The sequence below is a fragment of the Microcebus murinus genome, chromosome 8 (genome assembly GCF_040939455.1).
Source record: "Microcebus murinus isolate Inina chromosome 8, M.murinus_Inina_mat1.0, whole genome shotgun sequence".
NCBI classification, from domain to species: domain Eukaryota; kingdom Metazoa; phylum Chordata; class Mammalia; order Primates; family Cheirogaleidae; genus Microcebus; species Microcebus murinus.
The window spans coordinates 109,185,109-109,212,742 of record NC_134111.1 but is presented as its reverse complement, the minus strand read 5'-3'; the positions used below and the strand labels follow the sequence as shown (position 1 = coordinate 109,212,742).

General features: G+C 62.5%; 3 non-coding genes and 3 pseudogenes across 3 annotated transcripts; all 6 read right to left on the bottom strand.

Annotated features, from left to right (window-relative positions):
• Positions 1-61: 61 nt before the first annotated feature.
• Positions 62-180, bottom strand: LOC142872604 (uncharacterized; annotated as a pseudogene).
• Positions 181-3,947: 3,767 nt separating this feature from the next.
• On the bottom strand, positions 3,948-4,066 carry LOC142872563 (5S ribosomal RNA). Its single transcript, XR_012920820.1, has one exon. It is a non-coding gene; the product is annotated as a 5S ribosomal RNA (ribosomal RNA).
• Positions 4,067-7,866: 3,800 nt separating this feature from the next.
• On the bottom strand, positions 7,867-7,985 carry LOC142872603 (uncharacterized; annotated as a pseudogene).
• Positions 7,986-11,752: 3,767 nt separating this feature from the next.
• LOC142872562 (5S ribosomal RNA) lies at positions 11,753-11,871 on the bottom strand. Its single transcript, XR_012920819.1, has one exon. It is a non-coding gene; the product is annotated as a 5S ribosomal RNA (ribosomal RNA).
• A 3,800-nt stretch (positions 11,872-15,671) lies between these two features.
• LOC142872602 (uncharacterized) lies at positions 15,672-15,790 on the bottom strand (annotated as a pseudogene).
• Positions 15,791-19,546: 3,756 nt separating this feature from the next.
• Positions 19,547-19,665, bottom strand: LOC142872561 (5S ribosomal RNA). The gene has a single exon (XR_012920818.1). It is a non-coding gene; the product is annotated as a 5S ribosomal RNA (ribosomal RNA).
• Positions 19,666-27,634: the final 7,969 nt, after the last annotated feature.

The following is a 27,634-nucleotide window of genomic DNA, read 5'->3' as shown; positions in this document are numbered from 1 at the left end:
GCTCCCAGAAAGGGGACAGAACAAGAGGCAAAAAAAAAAAAAAAAAAAAAAAAAAAGCAGCAGCCTGTGGCACCCGGTATTCCCAGGCGGTCTCCCATCCAAGAACTAACCAGGCCCGACCCTGCTTAGCTTCCGAGACCAGACGAGATCGGGGGCGTTCAGGGTGGTGTGGCCCTAGACGGCGGCGGAGGGCGCCCCTGCCCCGCTCGAGAAGCCGAGCCTCTCTGGGCTTCCCCGCCGCCGCCTCCCGCCCCAGGCCCCGCGCCGGGCCGGGCCGGTTGAGTTCGCCGGGACGGGGGTGATGGGCGGGGCGGGGCGGGGCGGGGCGGGGGGCTGTCTCTCTATACACACACACACACACTCACACTCACTCACACTCACACAAGATGCGCCTCCACGGCTGGACTCGCCAAGGTGGAGCCCTCCCAGCCCCCCTCGTCTCCTCGCCCGGCCTCCTTCACCTACCCGCTGCCCACCCCCAGCGCGTCGCTGCCTGCTGCTGACTGCGCACGCGCGGGACGCTCGCCCTTTGACCCTAGCCAGGGGCCGCCCTCCCCCACAACCCCTTTCAGCTGCGCCCCCCCCTCGCCCTGTGGGTGGGCTGCCGCCTATTCCCCCGGGCCAGGGCTGGGGCACAGCCAGTGTATGGGGCGTCTCTCTCTGGGGATGTGTCCCATGGGTGGGGTGGGGTGGCGTGGTTTGGGGGGCGCTGAAGAAATCAGTCCCCTCCATCTCCTACCTCTGGAAAACGCCCAAGCCCGTGGAGAACTGCCGGCACCGCTTCGTGGGGGACGGGACCCTCCTCCGTGTCCTCCTGTGGCCCAGTCCAAGGGGCCTGGGCCTGGCCGGGGCTGCATTGGACCCCGACCACCCTGGCGTGTGGACTGGCTAAAAATCGGCCATTAGATATTGGATTCCAGCTTCCTGGAGGTCATTTCACTAATGAGTGCACCGGAAAGAGTTTCCTAATCCATCTGTGAGGGTGGCAACTGAAAGAGAATTTTAAAGCTGACAGAATAGGCGAGGGAAGGCATAGGAGATTTCCACACCCAGCAAGGAAGACTTTCCCGAAATGGAAGGAAGAAACGAGCAAACAGAGACACCGGTAGCCCGCCCGGAAAAGAGTCTGCCCCCGAGAGAAAGCACCCTGACCAGGTTCACCCGTGGGTGGGTGGCGAGCTAGCGGCATTCAGAAGAGCGAGGCCCGCAGTCTGTGCGGAAGACACCTGCGCTCGGGTGTGTGTGGCGGCGCGATTCACAAGCAGCTCTAGACGTTAAACCAAGGAGAAGCCAGGGAGTTCCCAACGCCCCAGGTGTCCTCAGCCCACGACTGGCTGCTGTGGGAATGCGAAGCCCGGCTCCTTGTCTCAGAGCGGGGTTCCCAGGAGGATCAGGCTGAAGCTGGGACTTGGCCTCAAAGTGTCCCCTCGCACGGCCACGCCCTTCCCCTTCCTGCTCCTCTACTCCTGGTGCCCCTCCATCCAGGGGCCAGACCTTAAAGAGTCACCGCAAGAGAATCCTGGTCCCAAAGGAGCCTTCTGGGGGACCGGTGCTGAGAGAGGTTGTGGGCATGGCCCGCTGGGGCTCTGCCCGACCCAGGGCTGAGAGATGCCACCTCCCAGCTCTGGGTCCCTGCAGGAAGTGTTGGCAAGCACAGGGCCGGTCCTCCAAAGGCCCAGGTGCAGGGAGCCCAGGCCAAGCAGCCTGTGGAAGAAGCCACTTGCCGTGCCACCCCGGGAACAGGACTGCAGGCCCCGGCCCTTCCCACCTCCTCCTCCTCCTCCTCCTCCTCCTCCTCCCCCCCGGCCCCCCCCCACAGGGCACAGGGCTCAGAGACACCTCAGACTCTTGCTACCCAAAGTGCAAAGGGCATCAGTTGCTCCTCCAACCCCCCCGCCCAGCAGACCACGTTGTCCAGCCAGCCCCCGGGCCTCCCTGGGGTGCCCAGCACAAAAGTGCAGACACCCACCGGACCCTCAATCTCAGTTTTCGGATGTTTTTGCCACTCTAAGGACCCGCAGGCCAGCTGGGCCTTCGGGCAGGACAGAGAGCCCCGGAATCCGACGTGGAGAGCTGCGTGTACGTCCCCATCAGGAGGCGGTCCCCACCTCCGCGGCTCTCCCCTTGCGGGGAGCGGCAGCCCAGCCGGCAGCCCCAGGGCCTCAGGGAAGACACCAGGCTGGGCCCCCCCGCGGCACAGCGGGGGCACGTCCCCCGCACTCACGCGACTTAGGGACGGCTGCTGGAGACTGCTGCGGCCACCCTGCTGCCGGGTTTCTGGAGGGCTTCCTGGAAGCAGCGTCCACACCAAGCCCTTGGAAGGCCCAGGCGACGGAGGAGCCGGTCAGGCAGGGGCCGAGGACGGTGAGAGGCCGGGCGGGCGGGAAGGAGCATGTCAGGCAGGGGCAGAGGACGGTGACCGGCCGGGCGGGGAGGAGCCGGTCAGGCGGGGGCCCAGGACAGTGACGGGCCTGGCCGGGGAGGAGTGCGTCAGGCAGGGGCAGAGGAGACGGGCTGGGTAAGGGTTAGGGTTACAGTTAGGGCACAATTCACAATCGCAAAGACGTGGAAGCGACCCGAGTGCCCATCCATCCAGGAGTGCATCAATAAAATGTGGCGCGTGGACACCACGGAGTGCCATTCGGCTGTGAGGAGCAGCGGTGAGGGGGCGCCTCTCGTGTTCTCCTGGCCAGAGCTGGAACCCGTTCCAGTAAGCCAAGTATCCCAAGAATGGACACACGAGCACCACGTGAGCGCGCTCACCAGCAAATTGGTACGAACGGATGGACGCCTAAGTGGACGGAGAGGAATCACCTTCATCGGGTGGGTGTCGGGCGGGTGGGGGGAGGGGAGGGGCATACACATCCATTAGGCATGGGGTGGGTGCGCACCGACTGGGGGATGGGCGCACTTGAAGCTCTGACCCGAGGGGGGAGGCTTGGAGAGGGCAAGGCACCCGACCTTAACATTGGTATCCCCACAATACGCTGGAACAACATGAGAGGTATATGAATAAGAACACAGGGGGGGGCCGGGCGCGGTGGCTCACGCCTGTAATCCTAGCTCTCTGGGAGGCCGAGGCGGGCGGATTGCTCCAGGTCAGGAGTTCGAAACCAGCCTGAGCAAGAGCGAGACCCCGTCTCTACTAAAAATAGAGAGAAATTAATTGGCCAACTAATATATATAGAAAAACACAGCCGGGCGTGGTGGTGCATGCCTGTAGTCCCAACTACTCGGGAGGCTGAGGCAGCAGGATTGCTTGAGCCCGGAGATTGAGGTTGCTGTGAGCTGGGCTGACGCCATGGCACTCACTCTAGCCTGGGCAGCAAAACGAGACTCTGTCTCAAAAAAAAAAAAAAAAAAAAAAGAACACAGGGGGGAGGGGGGCACGGGCAACACATGTCACCTGAATACTTGTACTCCCATCATCTGCTTGAAGAGAGAGAGAAAAGAAAATGCAATCTTAGAGGTAAGAGACACTTTTTAAACATAATGAATCCGAAGAGAAAAGTAAAAGGAGGCCTGTGGAGCAGGTCTGGGTGTGACTCCGGATCCCCCAACATCAGGTGCCACCACCAAAGATTCCTGCGTGTAGCCCATAGAACCCCAAAAGCAACGGGACGAGTTCTGGTCACGTACTCCCTCAAAATGACATCCTGGCCTTCTTCTGGAACTCCCTCCCCTCTCAGACTCTCAAGGTTTCCTCCAGCGTGTCGGTTCCCACAGAGCAGACCTTTGGTCTGAGACCTGACAGTCCAGATGCCACGCATGCTGCCGCGTGGCGGCGGTGTCGCGGCTTGGGACAAGAGGAGGCCCCACGGTGCGGGCTGGGGCGCCAGGCACCGCGCGGGCGCTGAGGGTGGGGGTGACCCCCACCCCGGGCCGCCGCCGCGCTCCCAGAAAGGGGACAGAACAAGAGGCAAAAAAAAAAAAAAAAAAAAAGCAGCAGCCTGTGGCACCCGGTATTCCCAGGCGGTCTCCCATCCAAGTACTAACCAGGCCCGACCCTGCTTAGCTTCCGAGACCAGACGAGATCGGGGGCGTTCAGGGTGGTGTGGCCCTAGACGGCGGCGGAGGGCGCCCCTGCCCCGCTCAAGAAGCCGAGCCTCTCTGGGCTTCCCCGCCGCCGCCTCCCGCCCCAGGCCCCGCGCCGGGCCGGGCCGGTTGAGTTCTCCGGCCGGCCGGGTCCCGCGGGCTCCCAGGGACGGGGGTGATGGGCGGGGCGGGGCGGGGGGCTGTCTCTCTATACACACACACACACACTCACACTCACTCACACTCACACAAGATGCGCCTCCACGGCTGGACTCGCCAAGGTGGAGCCCTCCCAGCCCCCCTCGTCTCCTCGCCCGGCCTCCTTCACCTACCCGCTGCCCACCCCCAGCGCGTCGCTGCCTGCCGCTGACTGCGCACGCGCGGGACGCTCGCCCTTTGACCCCAGCCAGGGGCCGCCCTCCCCCACAACCCCTTTCAGCTGCGCCCCCCCCCCTCGCCCTGTGGGTGGGCTGCCGCCTATTCCCCCGGGCCAGGGCTGGGGCACAGCCAGTGTATGGGGCGTCTCTCTCTGGGGATGTGTCCCATGGGTGGGGTGGGGTGGCGTGGTTTGGGGGGCGCTGAAGAAATCAGTCCCCTCCATCTCCTACCTCTGGAAAACGCCCAAGCCCGTGGAGAACTGCCGGCACCGCTTCGTGGGGGCCGGGACCCTCCTCCGTGTCCTCCGGTGGCCCAGTCCAAGGGGCCTGGGCCTGGCCGGGGCTGCATTGGACCCCGACCACCCTGGCGTGTGGACTCGCTAAAAATCGGCCATTAGATATTGGATTCCAGCTTCCTGGAGGTCATTTCACTAATGAGTGCACCGGAAAGAGTTTCCTAATCCATCTGTGAGGGTGGCAACTGAAAGAGAATTTTAAAGCTGACAGAATAGGCGAGGGAAGGCATAGGAGATTTCCACACCCAGCAAGGAAGCCTTTCCCGAAATGGAAGAAAGAAACGAGCAAACAGAGACACCGGTAGCCCGCCCGGAAAAGAGTCTGCCCCTTAGAGAAAGCACCCTGACCAGGTTCACCCGTGGGTGGGTGGCGAGCTAGCGGCATTCAGAAGAGCGAGGCCCGCAGTCTGTGCGGAAGACACCTGCGCTCGGGTGTGTGTGGCGGCGCGATTCACAAGCAGCTCTAGATGTTAAACCAAGGAGAAGCCAGGGAGTTCCCAACGCCCCAGGTGTCCTCAGCCCACGACTGGCTGCTGTGGGAATGCGAAGCCCGGCTCCTTGTCTCAGAGCGGGGTTCCCAGGAGGATCAGGCTGAAGCTGGGACTTGGCCTCAAAGTGTCCCCTCGCATGGCCACCCCCTTCCCCTTCCTGCTCCTCTACTCCTGGTGCCCCTCCATCCAGGGGCCAGACCTTAAAGAGTCACCGCAAGAGAATCCTGGTCCCAAAGGAGCCTTCTGGGGGACCGGTGCTGAGAGAGGTTGTGGGCATGGCCCGCTGGGGCTCTGCCCGACCCAGGGCTGAGAGATGCCACCTCCCAGCTCTGGGTCCCTGCAGGAAGTGTTGGCAAGCACAGGGCCGGTCCTCCAAAGGCCCAGGTGCAGGGAGCCCAGGCCAAGCAGCCTGTGGAAGAAGCCACTTGCCGTGCCACCCCGGGAACAGGACTGCAGGCCCCGGCCCTTCCCACCTCCTCCTCCTCCTCCTCCTCCTCCTCCTCCTCCCCCCCGCCCCCCCCCCACAGGGCACAGGGCTCAGAGACACCTCAGACTCTTGCTACCCAAAGTGCAAAGGGCATCAGTTGCTCCTCCAACCCCCCTCCCCCCGCCCAGCAGACCACGTTGTCCAGCCAGCCCCCGGGCCTCCCTGGGGTGCCCAGCACAAAAGTGCAGACACCCACCGGACCCTCAATCTCAGTTTTCGGATGTTTTTGCCACTCTAAGGACCCGCAGGCCAGCTGGGCCTTCGGGCAGGACAGAGAGCCCCGGAATCCGACGTGGAGAGCTGCGTGTACGTCCCCATCAGGAGGCGGTCCCCACCTCCGCGGCTCTCCCCTTGCGGGGAGCGGCAGCCCAGCCGGCAGCCGCAGGGCCTCAGGGAAGACACCAGGCTGGGCCCCCGCGGCACAGCGGGGGCACGTCCCCCGCACTCACGCGACTTAGGGACGGCTGCTGGAGACTGCTGCGGCCACCCTGCTGCCGGGTTTCTGGAGGGCTTCCTGGAAGCAGCGTCCACACCAAGCCCTTGGAAGGCCCAGGCGACGGAGGAGCCGGTCAGGCAGGGGCCGAGGACGGTGAGAGGCCGGGCGGGCGGGAAGGAGCATGTCAGGCAGGGGCAGAGGACGGTGACAGGCCGGGCGGGGAGGAGCCGGTCAGGCGGGGGCCCAGGACAGTGACGGGCCTGGCCGGGGAGGAGTGCGTCAGGCAGGGGCAGAGGAGACGGGGGCTGGGTAAGGGTTAGGGTGACAGTTAGGGCACAATTCACAATCGCAAAGACGTGGAAGCGACCCGAGTGCCCATCCATCCAGGAGTGCATCAATAAAATGTGGCGCGTGGACACCACGGAGTGCCATTCGGCTGTGAGGAGCAGCGGTGAGGGGGCGCCTCTCGTGTTCTCCTGGCCAGAGCTGGAACCCGTTCCAGTAAGCCAGGTAGCCCAAGAATGGACACACGAGCACCACGTGAGCGCGCTCACCAGCAAATTGGTACGAACGGATGGACGCCTAAGTGGACAGAGAGGAATCACCTTCATCGGGTGGGTGTCGGGCGGGTGGGGGGAGGGGAGGGGCATACACATCCATTAGGCATGGGGTGGGTGCGCACCGACTGGGGGATGGGCGCACTTGAAGCTCTGACCCGAGGGGGGAGGCTTGGAGAGGGCAAGGCACCCGACCTTAACATTGGTACCCCCACAATACGCTGGAACAACATGAGAGGTATATGAATAAGAACACAGGGGGGGCCGGGCGCGGTGGCTCACGCCTGTAATCCTAGCTCTCTGGGAGGCCGAGGCGGGCGGATTGCTCCAGGTCAGGAGTTCGAAACCAGCCTGAGCAAGAGCGAGACCCCGTCTCCACTAAAAATAGAGAGAAATTAATTGGCCAACTAATATATATAGAAAAACACAGCCGGGCGTGGTGGTGCATGCCTGTAGTCCCAACTACTCGGGAGGCTGAGGCAGCAGGATTGCTTGAGCCCGGAGATTGAGGTTGCTGTGAGCTAGGCTGACGCCATGGCACTCACTCTAGCCTGGGCAGCAAAACGAGACTCTGTCTCAAAAAAAAAAAAAAAAAAAAAGAACACAGGGGGGAGGGGGGCACGGGCAACACATGTCACCTGAATACTTGTACTCCCATCATCTGCTTGAAGAGAGAGAGAAAAGAAAATGCAATCCTAGAGGTAAGAGACACTTTTTAAAAATAATGAATCCGAAGAGAAAAGTAAAAGGAGGCCTGTGGAGCAGGTCTGGGTGTGACTCCGGATCCCCCAACATCAGGTGCCACCACCAAAGATTCCTGCGTGTAGCCCATAGAACCCCAAAAGCAACGGGACGAGTTCTGGTCACATACTCCCTCAAAATGACATCCTGGCCTTCTTCTGGAACTCCCTCCCCTCTCAGACTCTCAAGGTTTCCTCCAGCGTGTCGGTTCCCACAGAGCAGACCTTTGGTCTGAGACCTGACAGTCCAGATGCCACGCATGCTGCCGCGTGGCGGCGGTGTCTCAGCTTGGGACAAGAGGAGGCCCCACGGTGCGGGCTGGGGCGCCAGGCACCGCGGGCGGGCGCTGAGGGTGGGGGTGACCCCCACCCCCGGCCGCCGCCGCGCTCCCAGAAAGGGGACAGAACAAGAGGCAAAAAAAAAAAAAAAAAAAAAAAAAAAGCAGCAGCCTGTGGCACCCGGTATTCCCAGGCGGTCTCCCATCCAAGAACTAACCAGGCCCGACCCTGCTTAGCTTCCGAGACCAGACGAGATCGGGGGCGTTCAGGGTGGTGTGGCCCTAGACGGCGGCGGAGGGCGCCCCTGCCCCGCTCGAGAAGCCGAGCCTCTCTGGGCTTCCCCGCCGCCGCCTCCCGCCCCAGGCCCCGCGCCGGGCCGGGCCGGTTGAGTTCGCCGGGACGGGGGTGATGGGCGGGGCGGGGCGGGGCGGGGCGGGGGGCTGTCTCTCTATACACACACACACACACTCACACTCACTCACACTCACACAAGATGCGCCTCCACGGCTGGACTCGCCAAGGTGGAGCCCTCCCAGCCCCCCTCGTCTCCTCGCCCGGCCTCCTTCACCTACCCGCTGCCCACCCCCAGCGCGTCGCTGCCTGCTGCTGACTGCGCACGCGCGGGACGCTCGCCCTTTGACCCTAGCCAGGGGCCGCCCTCCCCCACAACCCCTTTCAGCTGCGCCCCCCCCTCGCCCTGTGGGTGGGCTGCCGCCTATTCCCCCGGGCCAGGGCTGGGGCACAGCCAGTGTATGGGGCGTCTCTCTCTGGGGATGTGTCCCATGGGTGGGGTGGGGTGGCGTGGTTTGGGGGGCGCTGAAGAAATCAGTCCCCTCCATCTCCTACCTCTGGAAAACGCCCAAGCCCGTGGAGAACTGCCGGCACCGCTTCGTGGGGGACGGGACCCTCCTCCGTGTCCTCCTGTGGCCCAGTCCAAGGGGCCTGGGCCTGGCCGGGGCTGCATTGGACCCCGACCACCCTGGCGTGTGGACTGGCTAAAAATCGGCCATTAGATATTGGATTCCAGCTTCCTGGAGGTCATTTCACTAATGAGTGCACCGGAAAGAGTTTCCTAATCCATCTGTGAGGGTGGCAACTGAAAGAGAATTTTAAAGCTGACAGAATAGGCGAGGGAAGGCATAGGAGATTTCCACACCCAGCAAGGAAGACTTTCCCGAAATGGAAGGAAGAAACGAGCAAACAGAGACACCGGTAGCCCGCCCGGAAAAGAGTCTGCCCCCGAGAGAAAGCACCCTGACCAGGTTCACCCGTGGGTGGGTGGCGAGCTAGCGGCATTCAGAAGAGCGAGGCCCGCAGTCTGTGCGGAAGACACCTGCGCTCGGGTGTGTGTGGCGGCGCGATTCACAAGCAGCTCTAGACGTTAAACCAAGGAGAAGCCAGGGAGTTCCCAACGCCCCAGGTGTCCTCAGCCCACGACTGGCTGCTGTGGGAATGCGAAGCCCGGCTCCTTGTCTCAGAGCGGGGTTCCCAGGAGGATCAGGCTGAAGCTGGGACTTGGCCTCAAAGTGTCCCCTCGCACGGCCACGCCCTTCCCCTTCCTGCTCCTCTACTCCTGGTGCCCCTCCATCCAGGGGCCAGACCTTAAAGAGTCACCGCAAGAGAATCCTGGTCCCAAAGGAGCCTTCTGGGGGACCGGTGCTGAGAGAGGTTGTGGGCATGGCCCGCTGGGGCTCTGCCCGACCCAGGGCTGAGAGATGCCACCTCCCAGCTCTGGGTCCCTGCAGGAAGTGTTGGCAAGCACAGGGCCGGTCCTCCAAAGGCCCAGGTGCAGGGAGCCCAGGCCAAGCAGCCTGTGGAAGAAGCCACTTGCCGTGCCACCCCGGGAACAGGACTGCAGGCCCCGGCCCTTCCCACCTCCTCCTCCTCCTCCTCCTCCTCCTCCTCCCCCCCGGCCCCCCCCCACAGGGCACAGGGCTCAGAGACACCTCAGACTCTTGCTACCCAAAGTGCAAAGGGCATCAGTTGCTCCTCCAACCCCCCCGCCCAGCAGACCACGTTGTCCAGCCAGCCCCCGGGCCTCCCTGGGGTGCCCAGCACAAAAGTGCAGACACCCACCGGACCCTCAATCTCAGTTTTCGGATGTTTTTGCCACTCTAAGGACCCGCAGGCCAGCTGGGCCTTCGGGCAGGACAGAGAGCCCCGGAATCCGACGTGGAGAGCTGCGTGTACGTCCCCATCAGGAGGCGGTCCCCACCTCCGCGGCTCTCCCCTTGCGGGGAGCGGCAGCCCAGCCGGCAGCCCCAGGGCCTCAGGGAAGACACCAGGCTGGGCCCCCCCGCGGCACAGCGGGGGCACGTCCCCCGCACTCACGCGACTTAGGGACGGCTGCTGGAGACTGCTGCGGCCACCCTGCTGCCGGGTTTCTGGAGGGCTTCCTGGAAGCAGCGTCCACACCAAGCCCTTGGAAGGCCCAGGCGACGGAGGAGCCGGTCAGGCAGGGGCCGAGGACGGTGAGAGGCCGGGCGGGCGGGAAGGAGCATGTCAGGCAGGGGCAGAGGACGGTGACCGGCCGGGCGGGGAGGAGCCGGTCAGGCGGGGGCCCAGGACAGTGACGGGCCTGGCCGGGGAGGAGTGCGTCAGGCAGGGGCAGAGGAGACGGGCTGGGTAAGGGTTAGGGTTACAGTTAGGGCACAATTCACAATCGCAAAGACGTGGAAGCGACCCGAGTGCCCATCCATCCAGGAGTGCATCAATAAAATGTGGCGCGTGGACACCACGGAGTGCCATTCGGCTGTGAGGAGCAGCGGTGAGGGGGCGCCTCTCGTGTTCTCCTGGCCAGAGCTGGAACCCGTTCCAGTAAGCCAAGTATCCCAAGAATGGACACACGAGCACCACGTGAGCGCGCTCACCAGCAAATTGGTACGAACGGATGGACGCCTAAGTGGACGGAGAGGAATCACCTTCATCGGGTGGGTGTCGGGCGGGTGGGGGGAGGGGAGGGGCATACACATCCATTAGGCATGGGGTGGGTGCGCACCGACTGGGGGATGGGCGCACTTGAAGCTCTGACCCGAGGGGGGAGGCTTGGAGAGGGCAAGGCACCCGACCTTAACATTGGTATCCCCACAATACGCTGGAACAACATGAGAGGTATATGAATAAGAACACAGGGGGGGGCCGGGCGCGGTGGCTCACGCCTGTAATCCTAGCTCTCTGGGAGGCCGAGGCGGGCGGATTGCTCCAGGTCAGGAGTTCGAAACCAGCCTGAGCAAGAGCGAGACCCCGTCTCTACTAAAAATAGAGAGAAATTAATTGGCCAACTAATATATATAGAAAAACACAGCCGGGCGTGGTGGTGCATGCCTGTAGTCCCAACTACTCGGGAGGCTGAGGCAGCAGGATTGCTTGAGCCCGGAGATTGAGGTTGCTGTGAGCTGGGCTGACGCCATGGCACTCACTCTAGCCTGGGCAGCAAAACGAGACTCTGTCTCAAAAAAAAAAAAAAAAAAAAAAGAACACAGGGGGGAGGGGGGCACGGGCAACACATGTCACCTGAATACTTGTACTCCCATCATCTGCTTGAAGAGAGAGAGAAAAGAAAATGCAATCTTAGAGGTAAGAGACACTTTTTAAACATAATGAATCCGAAGAGAAAAGTAAAAGGAGGCCTGTGGAGCAGGTCTGGGTGTGACTCCGGATCCCCCAACATCAGGTGCCACCACCAAAGATTCCTGCGTGTAGCCCATAGAACCCCAAAAGCAACGGGACGAGTTCTGGTCACGTACTCCCTCAAAATGACATCCTGGCCTTCTTCTGGAACTCCCTCCCCTCTCAGACTCTCAAGGTTTCCTCCAGCGTGTCGGTTCCCACAGAGCAGACCTTTGGTCTGAGACCTGACAGTCCAGATGCCACGCATGCTGCCGCGTGGCGGCGGTGTCGCGGCTTGGGACAAGAGGAGGCCCCACGGTGCGGGCTGGGGCGCCAGGCACCGCGCGGGCGCTGAGGGTGGGGGTGACCCCCACCCCGGGCCGCCGCCGCGCTCCCAGAAAGGGGACAGAACAAGAGGCAAAAAAAAAAAAAAAAAAAAAGCAGCAGCCTGTGGCACCCGGTATTCCCAGGCGGTCTCCCATCCAAGTACTAACCAGGCCCGACCCTGCTTAGCTTCCGAGACCAGACGAGATCGGGGGCGTTCAGGGTGGTGTGGCCCTAGACGGCGGCGGAGGGCGCCCCTGCCCCGCTCAAGAAGCCGAGCCTCTCTGGGCTTCCCCGCCGCCGCCTCCCGCCCCAGGCCCCGCGCCGGGCCGGGCCGGTTGAGTTCTCCGGCCGGCCGGGTCCCGCGGGCTCCCAGGGACGGGGGTGATGGGCGGGGCGGGGCGGGGGGCTGTCTCTCTATACACACACACACACACTCACACTCACTCACACTCACACAAGATGCGCCTCCACGGCTGGACTCGCCAAGGTGGAGCCCTCCCAGCCCCCCTCGTCTCCTCGCCCGGCCTCCTTCACCTACCCGCTGCCCACCCCCAGCGCGTCGCTGCCTGCCGCTGACTGCGCACGCGCGGGACGCTCGCCCTTTGACCCCAGCCAGGGGCCGCCCTCCCCCACAACCCCTTTCAGCTGCGCCCCCCCCCCTCGCCCTGTGGGTGGGCTGCCGCCTATTCCCCCGGGCCAGGGCTGGGGCACAGCCAGTGTATGGGGCGTCTCTCTCTGGGGATGTGTCCCATGGGTGGGGTGGGGTGGCGTGGTTTGGGGGGCGCTGAAGAAATCAGTCCCCTCCATCTCCTACCTCTGGAAAACGCCCAAGCCCGTGGAGAACTGCCGGCACCGCTTCGTGGGGGCCGGGACCCTCCTCCGTGTCCTCCGGTGGCCCAGTCCAAGGGGCCTGGGCCTGGCCGGGGCTGCATTGGACCCCGACCACCCTGGCGTGTGGACTCGCTAAAAATCGGCCATTAGATATTGGATTCCAGCTTCCTGGAGGTCATTTCACTAATGAGTGCACCGGAAAGAGTTTCCTAATCCATCTGTGAGGGTGGCAACTGAAAGAGAATTTTAAAGCTGACAGAATAGGCGAGGGAAGGCATAGGAGATTTCCACACCCAGCAAGGAAGCCTTTCCCGAAATGGAAGAAAGAAACGAGCAAACAGAGACACCGGTAGCCCGCCCGGAAAAGAGTCTGCCCCTTAGAGAAAGCACCCTGACCAGGTTCACCCGTGGGTGGGTGGCGAGCTAGCGGCATTCAGAAGAGCGAGGCCCGCAGTCTGTGCGGAAGACACCTGCGCTCGGGTGTGTGTGGCGGCGCGATTCACAAGCAGCTCTAGATGTTAAACCAAGGAGAAGCCAGGGAGTTCCCAACGCCCCAGGTGTCCTCAGCCCACGACTGGCTGCTGTGGGAATGCGAAGCCCGGCTCCTTGTCTCAGAGCGGGGTTCCCAGGAGGATCAGGCTGAAGCTGGGACTTGGCCTCAAAGTGTCCCCTCGCATGGCCACCCCCTTCCCCTTCCTGCTCCTCTACTCCTGGTGCCCCTCCATCCAGGGGCCAGACCTTAAAGAGTCACCGCAAGAGAATCCTGGTCCCAAAGGAGCCTTCTGGGGGACCGGTGCTGAGAGAGGTTGTGGGCATGGCCCGCTGGGGCTCTGCCCGACCCAGGGCTGAGAGATGCCACCTCCCAGCTCTGGGTCCCTGCAGGAAGTGTTGGCAAGCACAGGGCCGGTCCTCCAAAGGCCCAGGTGCAGGGAGCCCAGGCCAAGCAGCCTGTGGAAGAAGCCACTTGCCGTGCCACCCCGGGAACAGGACTGCAGGCCCCGGCCCTTCCCACCTCCTCCTCCTCCTCCTCCTCCTCCTCCTCCTCCCCCCCGCCCCCCCCCCACAGGGCACAGGGCTCAGAGACACCTCAGACTCTTGCTACCCAAAGTGCAAAGGGCATCAGTTGCTCCTCCAACCCCCCTCCCCCCGCCCAGCAGACCACGTTGTCCAGCCAGCCCCCGGGCCTCCCTGGGGTGCCCAGCACAAAAGTGCAGACACCCACCGGACCCTCAATCTCAGTTTTCGGATGTTTTTGCCACTCTAAGGACCCGCAGGCCAGCTGGGCCTTCGGGCAGGACAGAGAGCCCCGGAATCCGACGTGGAGAGCTGCGTGTACGTCCCCATCAGGAGGCGGTCCCCACCTCCGCGGCTCTCCCCTTGCGGGGAGCGGCAGCCCAGCCGGCAGCCGCAGGGCCTCAGGGAAGACACCAGGCTGGGCCCCCGCGGCACAGCGGGGGCACGTCCCCCGCACTCACGCGACTTAGGGACGGCTGCTGGAGACTGCTGCGGCCACCCTGCTGCCGGGTTTCTGGAGGGCTTCCTGGAAGCAGCGTCCACACCAAGCCCTTGGAAGGCCCAGGCGACGGAGGAGCCGGTCAGGCAGGGGCCGAGGACGGTGAGAGGCCGGGCGGGCGGGAAGGAGCATGTCAGGCAGGGGCAGAGGACGGTGACAGGCCGGGCGGGGAGGAGCCGGTCAGGCGGGGGCCCAGGACAGTGACGGGCCTGGCCGGGGAGGAGTGCGTCAGGCAGGGGCAGAGGAGACGGGGGCTGGGTAAGGGTTAGGGTGACAGTTAGGGCACAATTCACAATCGCAAAGACGTGGAAGCGACCCGAGTGCCCATCCATCCAGGAGTGCATCAATAAAATGTGGCGCGTGGACACCACGGAGTGCCATTCGGCTGTGAGGAGCAGCGGTGAGGGGGCGCCTCTCGTGTTCTCCTGGCCAGAGCTGGAACCCGTTCCAGTAAGCCAGGTAGCCCAAGAATGGACACACGAGCACCACGTGAGCGCGCTCACCAGCAAATTGGTACGAACGGATGGACGCCTAAGTGGACAGAGAGGAATCACCTTCATCGGGTGGGTGTCGGGCGGGTGGGGGGAGGGGAGGGGCATACACATCCATTAGGCATGGGGTGGGTGCGCACCGACTGGGGGATGGGCGCACTTGAAGCTCTGACCCGAGGGGGGAGGCTTGGAGAGGGCAAGGCACCCGACCTTAACATTGGTACCCCCACAATACGCTGGAACAACATGAGAGGTATATGAATAAGAACACAGGGGGGGCCGGGCGCGGTGGCTCACGCCTGTAATCCTAGCTCTCTGGGAGGCCGAGGCGGGCGGATTGCTCCAGGTCAGGAGTTCGAAACCAGCCTGAGCAAGAGCGAGACCCCGTCTCCACTAAAAATAGAGAGAAATTAATTGGCCAACTAATATATATAGAAAAACACAGCCGGGCGTGGTGGTGCATGCCTGTAGTCCCAACTACTCGGGAGGCTGAGGCAGCAGGATTGCTTGAGCCCGGAGATTGAGGTTGCTGTGAGCTAGGCTGACGCCATGGCACTCACTCTAGCCTGGGCAGCAAAACGAGACTCTGTCTCAAAAAAAAAAAAAAAAAAAAAGAACACAGGGGGGAGGGGGGCACGGGCAACACATGTCACCTGAATACTTGTACTCCCATCATCTGCTTGAAGAGAGAGAGAAAAGAAAATGCAATCCTAGAGGTAAGAGACACTTTTTAAAAATAATGAATCCGAAGAGAAAAGTAAAAGGAGGCCTGTGGAGCAGGTCTGGGTGTGACTCCGGATCCCCCAACATCAGGTGCCACCACCAAAGATTCCTGCGTGTAGCCCATAGAACCCCAAAAGCAACGGGACGAGTTCTGGTCACATACTCCCTCAAAATGACATCCTGGCCTTCTTCTGGAACTCCCTCCCCTCTCAGACTCTCAAGGTTTCCTCCAGCGTGTCGGTTCCCACAGAGCAGACCTTTGGTCTGAGACCTGACAGTCCAGATGCCACGCATGCTGCCGCGTGGCGGCGGTGTCTCAGCTTGGGACAAGAGGAGGCCCCACGGTGCGGGCTGGGGCGCCAGGCACCGCGGGCGGGCGCTGAGGGTGGGGGTGACCCCCACCCCCGGCCGCCGCCGCGCTCCCAGAAAGGGGACAGAACAAGAGGCAAAAAAAAAAAAAAAAAAAAAAAAAAAGCAGCAGCCTGTGGCACCCGGTATTCCCAGGCGGTCTCCCATCCAAGAACTAACCAGGCCCGACCCTGCTTAGCTTCCGAGACCAGACGAGATCGGGGGCGTTCAGGGTGGTGTGGCCCTAGACGGCGGCGGAGGGCGCCCCTGCCCCGCTCGAGAAGCCGAGCCTCTCTGGGCTTCCCCGCCGCCGCCTCCCGCCCCAGGCCCCGCGCCGGGCCGGGCCGGTTGAGTTCGCCGGGACGGGGGTGATGGGCGGGGCGGGGCGGGGCGGGGCGGGGGGCTGTCTCTCTATACACACACACACACACTCACACTCACTCACACTCACACAAGATGCGCCTCCACGGCTGGACTCGCCAAGGTGGAGCCCTCCCAGCCCCCCTCGTCTCCTCGCCCGGCCTCCTTCACCTACCCGCTGCCCACCCCCAGCGCGTCGCTGCCTGCTGCTGACTGCGCACGCGCGGGACGCTCGCCCTTTGACCCTAGCCAGGGGCCGCCCTCCCCCACAACCCCTTTCAGCTGCGCCCCCCCCTCGCCCTGTGGGTGGGCTGCCGCCTATTCCCCCGGGCCAGGGCTGGGGCACAGCCAGTGTATGGGGCGTCTCTCTCTGGGGATGTGTCCCATGGGTGGGGTGGGGTGGCGTGGTTTGGGGGGCGCTGAAGAAATCAGTCCCCTCCATCTCCTACCTCTGGAAAACGCCCAAGCCCGTGGAGAACTGCCGGCACCGCTTCGTGGGGGACGGGACCCTCCTCCGTGTCCTCCTGTGGCCCAGTCCAAGGGGCCTGGGCCTGGCCGGGGCTGCATTGGACCCCGACCACCCTGGCGTGTGGACTGGCTAAAAATCAGCCATTAGATATTGGATTCCAGCTTCCTGGAGGTCATTTCACTAATGAGTGCACCGGAAAGAGTTTCCTAATCCATCTGTGAGGGTGGCAACTGAAAGAGAATTTTAAAGCTGACAGAATAGGCGAGGGAAGGCATAGGAGATTTCCACACCCAGCAAGGAAGACTTTCCCGAAATGGAAGGAAGAAACGAGCAAACAGAGACACCGGTAGCCCGCCCGGAAAAGAGTCTGCCCCCGAGAGAAAGCACCCTGACCAGGTTCACCCGTGGGTGGGTGGCGAGCTAGCGGCATTCAGAAGAGCGAGGCCCGCAGTCTGTGCGGAAGACACCTGCGCTCGGGTGTGTGTGGCGGCGCGATTCACAAGCAGCTCTAGACGTTAAACCAAGGAGAAGCCAGGGAGTTCCCAACGCCCCAGGTGTCCTCAGCCCACGACTGGCTGCTGTGGGAATGCGAAGCCCGGCTCCTTGTCTCAGAGCGGGGTTCCCAGGAGGATCAGGCTGAAGCTGGGACTTGGCCTCAAAGTGTCCCCTCGCACGGCCACGCCCCTCCCCTTCCTGCTCCTCTACTCCTGGTGCCCCTCCATCCAGGGGCCAGACCTTAAAGAGTCACCGCAAGAGAATCCTGGTCCCAAAGGAGCCTTCTGGGGGACCGGTGCTGAGAGAGGTTGTGGGCATGGCCCGCTGGGGCTCTGCCCGACCCAGGGCTGAGAGATGCCACCTCCCAGCTCTGGGTCCCTGCAGGAAGTGTTGGCAAGCACAGGGCCGGTCCTCCAAAGGCCCAGGTGCAGGGAGCCCAGGCCAAGCAGCCTGTGGAAGAAGCCACTTGCCGTGCCACCCCGGGAACAGGACTGCAGGCCCCGGCCCTTCCCACCTCCTCCTCCTCCTCCTCCTCCCCCCCGGCCCCCCCCCACAGGGCACAGGGCTCAGAGACACCTCAGACTCTTGCTACCCAAAGTGCAAAGGGCATCAGTTGCTCCTCCAACCCCCCCGCCCAGCAGACCACGTTGTCCAGCCAGCCCCCGGGCCTCCCTGGGGTGCCCAGCACAAAAGTGCAGACACCCACCGGACCCTCAATCTCAGTTTTCGGATGTTTTTGCCACTCTAAGGACCCGCAGGCCAGCTGGGCCTTCGGGCAGGACAGAGAGCCCCGGAATCCGACGTGGAGAGCTGCGTGTACGTCCCCATCAGGAGGCGGTCCCCACCTCCGCGGCTCTCCCCTTGCGGGGAGCGGCAGCCCAGCCGGCAGCCGCAGGGCCTCAGGGAAGACACCAGGCTGGGCCCCCGCGGCACAGCGGGGGCACGTCCCCCGCACTCACGCGACTTAGGGACGGCTGCTGGAGACTGCTGCGGCCACCCTGCTGCCGGGTTTCTGGAGGGCTTCCTGGAAGCAGCGTCCACACCAAGCCCTTGGAAGGCCCAGGCGACGGAGGAGCCGGTCAGGCAGGGGCCGAGGACGGTGAGAGGCCGGGCGGGCGGGAAGGAGCATGTCAGGCAGGGGCAGAGGACGGTGACAGGCCGGGCGGGGAGGAGCCGGTCAGGCGGGGGCCCAGGACAGTGACGGGCCTGGCCGGGGAGGAGTGCGTCAGGCAGGGGCAGAGGAGACGGGGGCTGGGTAAGGGTTAGGGTGACAGTTAGGGCACAATTCACAATCGCAAAGACGTGGAAGCGACCCGAGTGCCCATCCATCCAGGAGTGCATCAATAAAATGTGGCGCGTGGACACCACGGAGTGCCATTCGGCTGTGAGGAGCAGCGGTGAGGGGGCGCCTCTCGTGTTCTCCTGGCCAGAGCTGGAACCCGTTCCAGTAAGCCAGGTAGCCCAAGAATGGACACACGAGCACCACGTGAGCGCGCTCACCAGCAAATTGGTACGAACGGATGGACGCCTAAGTGGACAGAGAGGAATCACCTTCATCGGGTGGGTGTCGGGCGGGTGGGGGGAGGGGAGGGGCATACACATCCATTAGGCATGGGGTGGGTGCGCACCGACTGGGGGATGGGCGCACTTGAAGCTCTGACCCGAGGGGGGGAGGCTTGGAGAGGGCAAGGCACCCGACCTTAACATTGGTACCCCCACAATACGCTGGAACAACATGAGAGGTATATGAATAAGAACACAGGGGGGGCCGGGCGCGGTGGCTCACGCCTGTAATCCTAGCTCTCTGGGAGGCCGAGGCGGGCGGATTGCTCCAGGTCAGGAGTTCGAAACCAGCCTGAGCAAGAGCGAGACCCCGTCTCCACTAAAAATAGAGAGAAATTAATTGGCCAACTAATATATATAGAAAAACACAGCCGGGCGTGGTGGTGCATGCCTGTAGTCCCAACTACTCGGGAGGCTGAGGCAGCAGGATTGCTTGAGCCCGGAGATTGAGGTTGCTGTGAGCTGGGCTGACGCCATGGCACTCACTCTAGCCTGGGCAGCAAAACGAGACTCTGTCTCAAAAAAAAAAAAAAAAAAAAGAACACAGGCGGGAGGGGGTCATGGGCAACACATGTCACCTGAATACTTGTACTCCCATCATCTGCTTGAAGAGAGAGAGAAAAGAAAATGCAATCCTAGAGGTAAGAGACACTTTTTAAAAATAATGAATCCGAAGAGAAAAGTAAAAGGAGGCCTGTGGAGCAGGTCTGGGTGTGACTCCGGATCCCCCAACATCAGGTGCCACCACCAAAGATTCCTGCGTGTAGCCCATAGAACCCCAAAAGCAACGGGACGAGTTCTGGTCACGTACTCCCTCAAAATGACATCCTGACCTTCTTCTGGAACTCCCTCCCCTCTCAGACTCTCAAGGTTTCCTCCAGCGTGTCGGTTCCCACAGAGCAGACCTTTGGTCTGAGACCTGACAGTCCAGATGCCACGCATGCTGCCGCGTGGCGGCGGTGTCGCGGCTTGGGACAAGAGGAGGCCCCACGGTGCGGGCTGGGGCGCCAGGCACCGCGCGGGCGCTGAGGGTGGGGGTGACCCCCACCCCGGGCCGCCGCCGCGCTCCCAGAAAGGGGACAGAACAAGAGGCAAAAAAAAAAAAAAAAAAAAAGCAGCAGCCTGTGGCACCCGGTATTCCCAGGCGGTCTCCCATCCAAGTACTAACCAGGCCCGACCCTGCTTAGCTTCCGAGACCAGACGAGATCGGGGGCGTTCAGGGTGGTGTGGCCCTAGACGGCGGCGGAGGGCGCCCCTGCCCCGCTCAAGAAGCCGAGCCTCTCTGGGCTTCCCCGCCGCCGCCTCCCGCCCCAGGCCCCGCGCCGGGCCGGGCCGGTTGAGTTCTCCGGCCGGCCGGGTCCCGCGGGCTCCCAGGGACGGGGGTGATGGGCGGGGCGGGGCGGGGGGCTGTCTCTCTATACACACACACACACACTCACACTCACTCACACTCACACAAGATGCGCCTCCACGGCTGGACTCGCCAAGGTGGAGCCCTCCCAGCCCCCCTCGTCTCCTCGCCCGGCCTCCTTCACCTACCCGCTGCCCACCCCCAGCGCGTCGCTGCCTGCCGCTGACTGCGCACGCGCGGGACGCTCGCCCTTTGACCCCAGCCAGGGGCCGCCCTCCCCCACAACCCCTTTCAGCTGCGCCCCCCCCCCTCGCCCTGTGGGTGGGCTGCCGCCTATTCCCCCGGGCCAGGGCTGGGGCACAGCCAGTGTATGGGGCGTCTCTCTCTGGGGATGTGTCCCATGGGTGGGGTGGGGTGGCGTGGTTTGGGGGGCGCTGAAGAAATCAGTCCCCTCCATCTCCTACCTCTGGAAAACGCCCAAGCCCGTGGAGAACTGCCGGCACCGCTTCGTGGGGGCCGGGACCCTCCTCCGTGTCCTCCGGTGGCCCAGTCCAAGGGGCCTGGGCCTGGCCGGGGCTGCATTGGACCCCGACCACCCTGGCGTGTGGACTCGCTAAAAATCGGCCATTAGATATTGGATTCCAGCTTCCTGGAGGTCATTTCACTAATGAGTGCACCGGAAAGAGTTTCCTAATCCATCTGTGAGGGTGGCAACTGAAAGAGAATTTTAAAGCTGACAGAATAGGCGAGGGAAGGCATAGGAGATTTCCACACCCAGCAAGGAAGCCTTTCCCGAAATGGAAGAAAGAAACGAGCAAACAGAGACACCGGTAGCCCGCCCGGAAAAGAGTCTGCCCCTTAGAGAAAGCACCCTGACCAGGTTCACCCGTGGGTGGGTGGCGAGCTAGCGGCATTCAGAAGAGCGAGGCCCGCAGTCTGTGCGGAAGACACCTGCGCTCGGGTGTGTGTGGCGGCGCGATTCACAAGCAGCTCTAGATGTTAAACCAAGGAGAAGCCAGGGAGTTCCCAACGCCCCAGGTGTCCTCAGCCCACGACTGGCTGCTGTGGGAATGCGAAGCCCGGCTCCTTGTCTCAGAGCGGGGTTCCCAGGAGGATCAGGCTGAAGCTGGGACTTGGCCTCAAAGTGTCCCCTCGCATGGCCACCCCCTTCCCCTTCCTGCTCCTCTACTCCTGGTGCCCCTCCATCCAGGGGCCAGACCTTAAAGAGTCACCGCAAGAGAATCCTGGTCCCAAAGGAGCCTTCTGGGGGACCGGTGCTGAGAGAGGTTGTGGGCATGGCCCGCTGGGGCTCTGCCCGACCCAGGGCTGAGAGATGCCACCTCCCAGCTCTGGGTCCCTGCAGGAAGTGTTGGCAAGCACAGGGCCGGTCCTCCAAAGGCCCAGGTGCAGGGAGCCCAGGCCAAGCAGCCTGTGGAAGAAGCCACTTGCCGTGCCACCCCGGGAACAGGACTGCAGGCCCCGGCCCTTCCCACCTCCTCCTCCTCCTCCTCCTCCTCCTCCCCCCCGCCCCCCCCCCACAGGGCACAGGGCTCAGAGACACCTCAGACTCTTGCTACCCAAAGTGCAAAGGGCATCAGTTGCTCCTCCAACCCCCCTCCCCCCGCCCAGCAGACCACGTTGTCCAGCCAGCCCCCGGGCCTCCCTGGGGTGCCCAGCACAAAAGTGCAGACACCCACCGGACCCTCAATCTCAGTTTTCGGATGTTTTTGCCACTCTAAGGACCCGCAGGCCAGCTGGGCCTTCGGGCAGGACAGAGAGCCCCGGAATCCGACGTGGAGAGCTGCGTGTACGTCCCCATCAGGAGGCGGTCCCCACCTCCGCGGCTCTCCCCTTGCGGGGAGCGGCAGCCCAGCCGGCAGCCGCAGGGCCTCAGGGAAGACACCAGGCTGGGCCCCCGCGGCACAGCGGGGGCACGTCCCCCGCACTCACGCGACTTAGGGACGGCTGCTGGAGACTGCTGCGGCCACCCTGCTGCCGGGTTTCTGGAGGGCTTCCTGGAAGCAGCGTCCACACCAAGCCCTTGGAAGGCCCAGGCGACGGAGGAGCCGGTCAGGCAGGGGCCGAGGACGGTGAGAGGCCGGGCGGGCGGGAAGGAGCATGTCAGGCAGGGGCAGAGGACGGTGACAGGCCGGGCGGGGAGGAGCCGGTCAGGCGGGGGCCCAGGACAGTGACGGGCCTGGCCGGGGAGGAGTGCGTCAGGCAGGGGCAGAGGAGACGGGGGCTGGGTAAGGGTTAGGGTGACAGTTAGGGCACAATTCACAATCGCAAAGACGTGGAAGCGACCCGAGTGCCCATCCATCCAGGAGTGCATCAATAAAATGTGGCGCGTGGACACCACGGAGTGCCATTCGGCTGTGAGGAGCAGCGGTGAGGGGGCGCCTCTCGTGTTCTCCTGGCCAGAGCTGGAACCCGTTCCAGTAAGCCAGGTAGCCCAAGAATGGACACACGAGCACCACGTGAGCGCGCTCACCAGCAAATTGGTACGAACGGATGGACGCCTAAGTGGACAGAGAGGAATCACCTTCATCGGGTGGGTGTCGGGCGGGTGGGGGGAGGGGAGGGGCATACACATCCATTAGGCATGGGGTGGGTGCGCACCGACTGGGGGATGGGCGCACTTGAAGCTCTGACCCGAGGGGGGAGGCTTGGAGAGGGCAAGGCACCCGACCTTAACATTGGTACCCCCACAATACGCTGGAACAACATGAGAGGTATATGAATAAGAACACAGGGGGGGCCGGGCGCGGTGGCTCACGCCTGTAATCCTAGCTCTCTGGGAGGCCGAGGCGGGCGGATTGCTCCAGGTCAGGAGTTCGAAACCAGCCTGAGCAAGAGCGAGACCCCGTCTCCACTAAAAATAGAGAGAAATTAATTGGCCAACTAATATATATAGAAAAACACAGCCGGGCGTGGTGGTGCATGCCTGTAGTCCCAACTACTCGGGAGGCTGAGGCAGCAGGATTGCTTGAGCCCGGAGATTGAGGTTGCTGTGAGCTAGGCTGACGCCATGGCACTCACTCTAGCCTGGGCAGCAAAACGAGACTCTGTCTCAAAAAAAAAAAAAAAAAAAAAGAACACAGGGGGGAGGGGGGCACGGGCAACACATGTCACCTGAATACTTGTACTCCCATCATCTGCTTGAAGAGAGAGAGAAAAGAAAATGCAATCCTAGAGGTAAGAGACACTTTTTAAAAATAATGAATCCAGCCCGGGCGCTGTGGCTCACGCCTGTAATCCTAGCTCTTGGGAGGCCGAGGCGGGCGGATTGCTCAAGGTCAGGAGTTCAAAACCAGCCTGAGCAAGAGCGAGACCCCGTCTCTACTATAAATAGAAAGAAATTAATTGGCCAACTGATACATATATAAAAAAATTAGCCGGGCATGGTGGTGCATGCCTGTAGTCCCAGCTACCCGGGAGGCTGAGGCAGAAGGATCACTTGAGCCCAGGAGTTTGAGGTTGCTGTGAGCTAGGCTGACGCCACGGCACTCACTCTAGCCTGGGCAACAAAGCGAGACTCTGTCTCAAAAAAAAAAAAAAATAATAATGAATCCGAAGAGAAAAGTAAAAGGAGGCCTGTGGAGCAGGTCTGGGTGTGACTCCGGATCCCCCAACATCAGGTGCCACCACCAAAGATTCCTACGTGTAGCCCATAGAACCCCAAAAGCAACGGGACGAGTTCTGGTCACATACTCCCTCAAAATGACATCCTGGCCTTCTTCTGCAACTCCCTCCCCTCTCAGACTCTCAAGGTTTCCTCCAGCGTGTCGGTTCCCACAGAGCAGACTTTTGGTCTGAGACCTGACAGTTGTCCAGATGCCACGCATGCTGCCCCGTGGCGGCGGTGTCGCGGCTCGGGACAAGAGGAGGCCCCACGGTGCGGGCTGGGGCGCCAGGCACCGCGGCGGGCGCTGAGGGTGGGGGTGACCCCCAGCCCGGGCCTCCGCGGCGCTCCCAGAAAGGGGACAGAACAAGAGGCCAAAAAAAAAAAAGAAGAAGCCTACGGCACCCGGTATTCCCAGGCCCGACCCTGCTTAGCTTCCGAGATCAGACGAGATCGGGCGCGTTCGGGGTGGTGTGGCTGTGGACGGCGGAGGGCGCCCCTGCCCCGCTCAAGAAGCCGAGCCTCTCTGGGCTTCCCCGCCGCCTCCTCCCGCCCCAGGCCCTGCGGGGGCCGGGCCTGTTGAGTTTGCCGGCCGGGTCCGGCGGGCTCCGAGGGACGGGGTGGGGTGACGGGCGGGGCGGGGCGGGCAGGGAGGGGCGGGCCGGGGTGGGGGGCTGTCTCTCTACACACACAGACACACAGACACACAGACACCACACACGCACCCACACACACACACTCACACTCACTCACTCACTCACTCACACTCACACAAGATGCGCCTCCACGGCTGGACTCGCCAAGGTGGAGTCCTCCCAGCCCCCCTCGTCTCCTCGCCCGGCCTCCTTCACCTCCCCGCCCCCACCCCCAGCGCCGCCGCCGCCGCCGCCGCCGCCGCCAAGGACTGCGCACGCGCGGGGCGCTCGCCCTTTGACCCCAGCCAGGGGCCGCCCTCCCCCACAACCCCTTTCAGCTGTGCCCCCCGCCCTGTGGGTGGGCGGCCGCCTATTCCCCCCGGGTCAGGGCTGGGGCACAGCGCATGGGGGAGGGGAGCCAGTGTATGGGGCGTGTCTCTCTCTCGGGATGTGTCCCATGGGTGGGGTGGGGTGGCTTGGTCTGTGGGGCGCTGAAGAAATCAGTCCCCTCCATCTCCTACCTCTGGAAAACGCCCAAGCCCTTGGGGAACTGCCCGCACCGCTACCGTGGGGGCCGGGACCCTCCTCTGTGTCCTCCTGTGGCCCAGTCCAAGGGGCCTGGGCCTGGCCGGGGCTGCATTGGACCCCGACCACCCTGGCGTGTGGACTCGCCAAAAATCGGCGATTAGATATTGGATTCCAGCTTCATTGAGGTCATTTCACTAATGAGTGCACCGGAAAGAGTTTCCTAATCCATCTGTGAGGGTGGCAACTGAAAGAGAATTTTTTTTTTTTTTTTTTGAGACAGAGACTCGCTTTGTTGCCTAGGCTAGAGTGAGTGCCGTGGCGTTAGCCTAGCTCACAGCAACCTCAAACTCCTGGGCTCAAGCAATCCTTCTGCCTCAGCCTCCCAAGTAGCTGGGACTACAGGCATGCGCCACCATGCCTGGCTCATTTTCCTATATATATTAGTTGGCCAATTAATTTCTTTCTATTTACAGTAGAGACGGGGTCTGGCTCTTGCTCAGGCTGGTTTCGAACTCCTGACCTCGAGCAATCCGCCCGCCTCGGCCTCCCAGAGAGCTAGGATTACAGGCTTGAGCCACCGCGCCCGGCCTGAAAGAGAATTTGAAAGCTGACAGAATAGGCGAGGAAAGGCATAGGAGATTTCCACACCCAGTAAGGAAGCCTTTCCCGAAATGGAAGAAAGAAAGGAGCAAACAGAGACACCGGTAGCCCGCCCGGATCAGAGTCTGCCCCTGAGAGAAAGTACCCTGACCAGGTTCACCCGTGGGTGGGTGGCGAGCTAGCGGCATTCAGAAGAGCGAGGCCCGCAGTCTGTGCAGAAGACACCTGCACTCGGGTGTGTGTGGCGGCACGATTCCCAAGCAGCTCCAGATGTTAAACCAAGGAGAAGCCAGGGAGTTCCCAACGCCCCAGGTGTCCTCAGCCCACGACTGGCTGCTGTGGGAATGCGAAGCCCGGCTCCTTGTCTCAGAGCGGGACAACCAGGAGGTGTGATGTCCACCCCGGGGCTCCCAGGAGGATCAGGCTGAAGCTGGGACTTGGCCTGAAAGTGTCCCCTCGCATGGCCACCCCCTTCCCCTTCCTGCACCTCTAGTCCTGGTGCCCCTCCATCCAGGGGCCAGACCTTAAAGAGTCACCCGCAAGAGAATCCTGGTCCCAAAGGAGCCTTCTGGGGGACCCGTGCTGAGAGAGGTTGTGGGCATGGCCCGCTGGGACTCTGCCCGACCCAGGGCTGAGAGATGCAACCTCCCAGCTCTGGGTCCCTGCAGGAAGTGTTGGCAAGCACAGGGCCGGTCCTCCAAAGGCCCAGGTGCAGGGAGCCCAGGCCAAGCATCCCGTGGAAGAAGCCACATGCCGTGCCACCCCGGGAACACGACTGCAGGTCACGGCCCCCCCCTTCCTCCTCCTCTTCCTCCTCCTCCTCCTCCTCCTCCTCCTGCCCCCCTCCCCCCCGACATGGTGCAGGGATCAGAGACACCTCAGACACTTGCTACCCAAAGTGCAAAGGACATCAGTTGCTCCTCCAAACCCCCCCGCCCAGCAGACCGCGTTGTCCAGCCAGCCCCCGGGCCTCCCTGCAAAAGTGCAGACACCCACCGGACCCTCAGTCTCAGTTTTCGGATGTTTTTGCCACTCTAAGGACCCGCAGGCCAGCTGGGCCTTCGGGCAGGACAGAGAGCCCCGGAATCCGACGTGGAGAGCTGGGTGTACGTCCCCTTGAGGAGGCGGTCCCCACCTCCGCGGCTCTCCCCTTGCGGGGCCTCAGAGAAGACACCAGGCTGGGCCCCCGCGGCACAGCGGGAGCACGTCCCCCGAAGGCCGAAGGCCGCTTAGCGAGGGCGGCAGGCGGACGGTTGGGTTGCGCCAGACGCTGCGGCCGCCCTGCTACCGGGTTCCTGGGAGGGCGTCCTGGAACCAGCGTCCACACCAAGCCCTTGGAAGGCCCAGGCGACGGAGGAGCCCCGTCAGGCAGGGGCCGAGGACGGTGACAGGTGACAGGCCGGGCGGGAAGGAGTCAGTCAGGCAGGGGCCGAGGAGGAGACGGGCTGGGTAAGGGTTAGGGTTAGAGTCAGGGCACAAGTCACAATCGCAAAGACCTGGAAGCGACCCGAGTGCCCATCGACCCACGAGTGCGTAAATAAAATGTGGCGCGTCGACACCACTGAGTGCTATTCGGCTGTGAGGAACAGCGGTGAGAGGGCACCTCTCGTGGTTCTCCTGGCCAGAGCTGGAACCCGTTCCAGTAAGCCAAGTATCCCAAGAATGGACACAGGAGCACCACGTGCTCGCGCTCACCAGCAAATTGGTACGAACCGATGGACACCTAAGTGGACACAGAGGAATCACCTTCATCGGGTGGGTGTCGGGCGGGCGTGGGGAGGGGATGGGCATACACATCCATTAGGAATGGGGTGGGTGCGCACCCACTGGGGGATGGGCGCACTTGAAGCTCTGACCCGAGGGGGGAGGCGGGGAGGGGGCGATGTACCCGACCTTAACTTTGGTGCCCCCACAATACGCTGGAACCACATGAGAGGTAAATGAATAAGAACACAGGGGGGCACGGGCAACACATGTCACCTTAATACTTGGACTGCCATCATCTGCTTGAAGAGAGAGAGAAAAGAAAATGCACTAATAGAGATAAGAGACACTTTTTAAAAATAATGAATCCAGCCCGGGCGCTGTGGCTCACGCCTGTAATCCTAGCTCTTGGGAGGCCGAGGCGGGCGGATTGCTCAAGGTCAGGAGTTCAAAACCAGCCTGAGCAAGAGCGAGACCCCGTCTCTACTATAAATAGAAAGAAATTAATTGGCCAACTGATACATATATAAAAAAATTAGCCGGGCATGGTGGTGCATGCCTGTAGTCCCAGCTACCCGGGAGGCTGAGGCAGAAGGATCACTTGAGCCCAGGAGTTTGAGGTTGCTGTGAGCTAGGCTGACGCCACGGCACTCACTCTAGCCTGGGCAACAAAGCGAGACTCTGTCTCAAAAAAAAAAAAAATAATAATGAATCCGAAGAGAAAAGTAAAAGGAGGCCTGTGGAGCAGGTCTGGGTGTGACTCCGGA